General features: G+C 43.5%; 1 non-coding gene across 1 annotated transcript; it reads left to right on the top strand.

The window, feature by feature from the left end:
- Positions 1 to 5,173: 5,173 nt before the first annotated feature.
- Positions 5,174 to 5,246, top strand: trnav-cac (transfer RNA valine (anticodon CAC)). Its single transcript has one exon. It is a non-coding gene; the product is annotated as a tRNA-Val (tRNA).
- The last annotated feature ends 733 nt before the right edge of the window (positions 5,247 to 5,979 follow it).

A 5,979-nucleotide genomic window follows, 5' to 3' on the forward strand; every position in this document is an offset into this window, starting at 1 on the left:
TGAAGGGAATTTTAATGGTTGAGTTCCGTATACACCTTGGAATTCTGGAAAACATGGTTTGTAGTTTACAGAAACGCGGCTTAGATCTGCTGTTGTGAACCGAGGTAAAGCTGCAGGAACCTTGAATAATCTTTATCAATTCAACTAAAAGCAGCTTTGAGAGGGGCTGTCTGCACGGTCAGGGCTGGAAACGGAAGTGAGCGAGCGACACCGTAGTGTTCTGTGTGTGTGCAGAACTGTACAGAATAACACAAATGTAACAGGACTTTGTTACATTGCATAACAAATGCGAATTGATCCATTTTTATACGATATAAATGAACATGATTTACAAAATGTTTCCGCCCGGTTTCGTGCCGGGGACTTTTCGGGTGTTAAGCGAACATGATAACCACTACACTACGGAAACGCGGCGCAAATTCGTCGCCTTTTGCTATAAAGCTACCAATCTATGAAGAAAGTTATTAAAGTTTGACTGTCACCCAGCAAACATGTTACAATTTCCTTCAGTGTGCAACACACATTTTTGTTGTTTTTAATACAAGTATTAAGATTCTCACAGACTTCAATTGTCTTTGTCAGAACTGAAATCCCTGACTGGGAATCAAACCTGATTGTTTTCAATGATGATAGGATTGTCCTATGAGGAGAGATTGAGTAGATTGGGCCTATAATGTCTGGAGTTCAGAAGAATGAGAGGTGTTCTCATTGAAAGGTACAATTTTCTTGGAGGGCTTGAAAGGGTAGAAGCTGAGAGGTTGTTTCCCCTGGCTGGAGAGTCTAGAACTAGGGGGCAGAGTCTCAGGATACGGGGCCGGCCATTTGAGACTCAGATGAGGAGACATTTCTTCACTCAGATGCTTGTGAATCTTTGCAATTCTCAACCTCAGAGGGCAGTGGATGCTCAGTCATTGGGTATATTCCAAACAGAAGTCGGTAGATTTCTGACTGGTAAGGGCATCAAGGGAAGTGGCGATAGGGCTGGTGAATGGAATTGAGGCAGAAGATCAGCCATGATCTCATTGAATCCCCTACACTTGCTTAAAAATCTGTTCCATTAGCTATTTTTTCCAGTTCTGACGAAAGGTTATCGACCTGAAACGTTTACTCTGTTTCTCTCTTCGCAGATGCTGCCTGACTTGCTGAGTATCTCCAGCATTTCCTGTTTTAATTCAGATTTCCAGCATCTGCAGTATTTTCTCAATTAGCATTTCTTTCATTGTGCAAAACAAGGTTATCGCTTAATTAATAACGCTTTGAAAGCAACATAAAAGTTTAACAAAATAACTTCCCCCCAAAGGGTGGTTCGAACCCACGATCCTCAAGTTAAGGGTGTCATACTTTGCCGACTGAGTTAGCCGGGACTGTTGAAATGGTATTCTTGTCACTGATTGCAGTCAGGAGTCTGGTGGATCCGGCCCGGTCACAACAGCATATCTGAGCCGCGTTTCTGCAAATTAGGAACCAAATTCTCCAGAGAGCCAAGGCGGAAAAGGAACTCAAGCATCAAAATCCCTTTCATTAACGACAGGGGTTCAGGCAATTTTCTGATCGCAAAGCGCTTTAGTTCTTGTCAATATCTCTTGTCTATTTCTCGCTGTTTCCCGATTCTGTCTGTCTCTCTGGCTCTGTTTATTCTGTGTGTGGCCACCTGCGGGTTGATTTTGAAGGAATACCTGTGTTTGTGTCTGTTTGTTACTTTAAACAAATGAGGGCATCAGGCACTTCTGTGCATGACACTGAGGAATCAGGAGAAGGCAGGAGAAATGAAACAGAATATAAGCCCCTTAAAGACAGAGCCATGTGACAATGTAATTCAATTAAGGACACGATTGGCATGCTAAATAATTACTTTGCATCGTTCTTCATAGTAGAGGATAAACTACCATAGACAGGAGGAAAACGGAAATTGAATCAAGGGGAGGGATTTCCTAGATTTAATTTGACGACTTCTAGCAGGCATCTGATAAGTTTTCACACAAGATACTGTTATCAAAGATGTAATACTGCTTAAATTAGTAACTGTTAATAATATATTGCATTAATACATTTAATTAGTTACATCTTTGTCTTAATTTTCTGCAAAGTTAGTTAAGTTTCGAATAAATAAAGGCACGGCAGGGCAGCTCAGTGCCACGGAATGTGCATCCTGTGCCATGTGGGAAATCCAGGAGGCTTCCCATGTCCGAGACAACCACCTGTGCAGCAAGTGTCGTCAGCTGGAGGAGCTCGAACTCCGGGTTTCAGAGCTTGAGCAGCAGCTGGTATCACTGCGGAGCATCCGCGAGGCTGAGAGCTACCTGGACAGCACGTTTCAGGCGGTGGTCTCCCCACAGCTAAGGAGTGTGCAGGCAAAGAGGGAATGAGTGACCATTAGACAGAGGAGGAGGACAGACATGACTCCAGGATGTTAATGTTGCCTCCCTGGTGCCAGGGTCAGGGATGTCACTGAACGGCTGCAGAATATTCTGAGGTGGAGGTGAACAGCCCGAGGTCGAGGTGAATATGGGTACCAATGACACAGGTAGAAAGAGGGCTGAGATTCCTGGGGCATTGCGGCAGGTTCTGGGGGAGGTGGGTCCAGTACAGGCCAGACAGGTTGCAAATCAACAGAGCCAGTACAAATATCCTCACGGGGAGGTTTGCTAGTGCTGCTGGGGAGGATTTTAATTAAGTAGGCAGTGGTATGGGCACCAGGATGTATCAATAGAAAGAAGAAACAAGATGCACTACAGATTTGGAGAGAAGGATAGCACTAATGTAAGAAATAGTAAGGTATTTGGTGGGGTCAGACTAAGAGAGAACACAGGATGTTCTAAGATAGGGTTACAGTGTATGTATGTGAACGCACAAAGCATAGTAAACAAGGTTGGTGAGCTGCAGGTGCAAATACCCACATGGGAATATGATGTCATGACAATAACGGAGACCTGGCTCAAAAAAGGGCAGGATTGGCTATTAAATATTCCTGGATAGAAGGTGCTCAGGAAAGATAGGGAAGGAAAGGTAGGAGGTGGTGTGGCAGTATTGTTTAAGGAGAATGTTACAGTGCTGGAGAGAGAGGATGCCCTGCGAGGACAAGGACTGAATCTATATGGCTATAGTTAAGATATAATAGAGGGGCCATTACACTACTAGATGTATTCTATAGGCCACCAAAAAGTGAGGAAATATGGAGAAGCAAATTTGCAGAGAAATTACAGAGAGATGCAAGAACTGTTCAAGAAAGGGTGTAAGGATAATCCTAGTAACTACAGGCCGGTCAGTTTAGCATCAATGGTGGGCAAGGTGCTAGAAACAATAATCAAGGGAAATATTAACGGACACTTGGAGAGGTTTAAGCTAATTAAGGAGAGCCAGCATGGATTTGTAAAAAGCAGTTCGTGTTTGACTAATGTAATTGAATTTTTTGATGAAGTAATAGGGAGCATTGATGAAGGGAATGCAATGGATGTTGTCGGCATGGATTTTATGAAGGCTTTTGACAAGATACCACATAGAAGGCTGGATAACCATTTTCAGGCTCATGGAATAGATGGGTCAGTAGCAGCTTGGAGACTGAAGGATAGCTTAACGATAGAAAACAGCGAGTTGTGATAAAGGTTTTTTTTTTGAAACTGGAGAATAGTAGACAGTGTTGTTCCCCAAGGGTCAGTGCTGGGGGCACTGCGTTTTTTGATATATATATATAATTGACATGGATATTGGAATAGAGAGTAGAATTTCTAAATTTGCTGATGACACCAAACTTGGGGGTGTGGCAAACAGTGAGGATGATACCAATCGACTGCAGCAGGGTATAGAAAGGCTAGCAGAATGGGCAGACAAATGGCAGATGGAATTTAATACAGAGAAGTGTGAAGTGATGCATTTTGGTAGAAGGAAAAGGGAGAGGCAATATACACTTAATGGCACAGTTTTAAAGAGTGTGCAGGGACAGAGGGGCCTGGGAGTTAATGTACATAGGTCTCTGAAGGTGTCAGGCCATATTGAGAGAGTGGTTAGCAAAGCATATGGGATCTTGGGCTTCATAAATAGAGGTATTGAGTACAAAAGTAGAGAAGTTATGCTGAACCTTTATAATGTGCTGGTTAGGCCACAACTGGAGTATTGCGTCCAGTTCTGATCACCACACTTTAGGAAGGATGTGAATGCCCTTGAGAGGGTGCAGAGCAGATTTACCAGAATGGTTCTGGGGATGTGGCATGTTAGATACAAGGGCCGGTTGGAGAAGCTGGATTTGTTTTCATCACCACAACAACAACTACAACAACAACCTCTATTTATATAGCATCTTTAACGTAGTAAAACGTCCCAAGGCGCTGCACAGGATGATTTTAAGAAAAAGGAGGTTGAGGGGTGATTTGATAGATGTGTACAAGATTATGACATGTTTGGATTCGCGAGACGGGGAAAGGCTGTTCCCACTAGTTGATGGTACAAGGACTGGTGGACACAGGTTTAAGGTTTTCGGCAAGAGATACACGAGGGATGAGAGGAAAACTTTTTTACGCAGTGAGTGGTGAGAACCAGGAACGTGCTGCCGATGGAAGTCGTAGAAGCGGAGACACTCAATGTTTTCAAGGGGAGACTGGAGAGAAACTTGAGGGAAATAAACTTGCAGGGCTATGGGGATAGAGCGGGGGAATGGGACTGAATGGATTGCTCCACAGAGAGCCGGAACAGAATCGATGGGCCGAATGGCCTCATTCTGTGCCGTTATGACTCTATGAATATGAATTATAGATTAGTGATAATGGGGGCTTCAACTATCCTAATATATCTGAATATAGAGAGTTCAGAGGAGAAGTGAAAAGGAAAATTTGAGGGGCAAAGAGAGGGTCTGAGAATAGAATGGCAGCTAACATAAAAGGTAATCCCAAAGTCTTCTATAGGCATATATTACCAAGTTTAACGACACTACGTTAGTGGCAGAGTAAGTAGTGCAGAAGGGAGCAGAAAATTGCAAAGGGACATTGGTTGAGTGGGTAAAACTAGAGGCATCAGATTCAGAGGGAAGGAAATTCGGCAGCTAATGAGTTTGAAAGGAACATTTTTGACTTGTGCAGTTCGGTCAGAGAAATGCCAGTGAAAGGAAATCATTGCAGAACGAGCGATTCTGTATTGCCCCTTCTGTCTGAACAGTGCTTTCTCGAAACACGATCAAGCACAGGTCTCCGTAGTGTAGTGGTTATCACGTTCGCCTCACACGCGAAAAGTCCCCGATTCGACCCCGGGCGGAAACTTTATGTTCCTGATTATTTTTTCTCTGAAATAAATTTAACAGGTTTCTTGTGTCAGAAGCAATGAACAATTTAAAACAGAATGCTAAAATACACAGTGCGTAAATTCTGATACGGTATAAATCTTCATCACTGAATAAACCTTTGCAAATTATTAAAGTTAAGTTATTCAACTTTTGACTGTCTCTCACTGTGAGCATTTCCTTCATTCTGCAAAACAACGCTTTCGGTTAATGAATGTTGATTAAAACAATTAAACCACTAAACTATCATAAAACAGATTAAAGAGTTGATCACAATTGCTGATATTTCTTATCTTTTTTCTTGTGTTTTTTCAGCTCTTTGTCCTTTTCAGCTCCTGACTGCGGATATTCCTCTGGTTAAACGTGAACAAAATGAAATATCTCGCAGCCCCGGCCTCGGTTAATACCAACAGATCTAAGCCGCATTTCAGACGCGGAAACTAACCCGTTAATTATTCGCTCTTCCCCAGCTCCAGAGCTCAGATTGTTATTGCCCATCCCTGGAGCTGCAAGATACCAGGGACCGGGGCCAAACCTCCCCATTTCCCGAGCACAGGCTCAGGAAAACTCCGGGGGAGACGATATCCCGGCCACTGAGCCTTCGAGCAGCATTGAACAAGCATCCGGACTGAAACGTTTTCCATGCGGAAGCGGTGAGCTGCAGAAAAGACGCACGCAAGTCAAGATGGCCGAGCGCTCTGAGGCGCGGCGTT

The sequence above is a fragment of the Somniosus microcephalus genome, unplaced genomic scaffold (assembly GCF_052327205.1).
Source record: "Somniosus microcephalus isolate GS21.2 unplaced genomic scaffold, FLI_Smic_1.0 unresolved_chr4, whole genome shotgun sequence".
Lineage (NCBI taxonomy): Eukaryota > Metazoa > Chordata > Chondrichthyes > Squaliformes > Somniosidae > Somniosus > Somniosus microcephalus.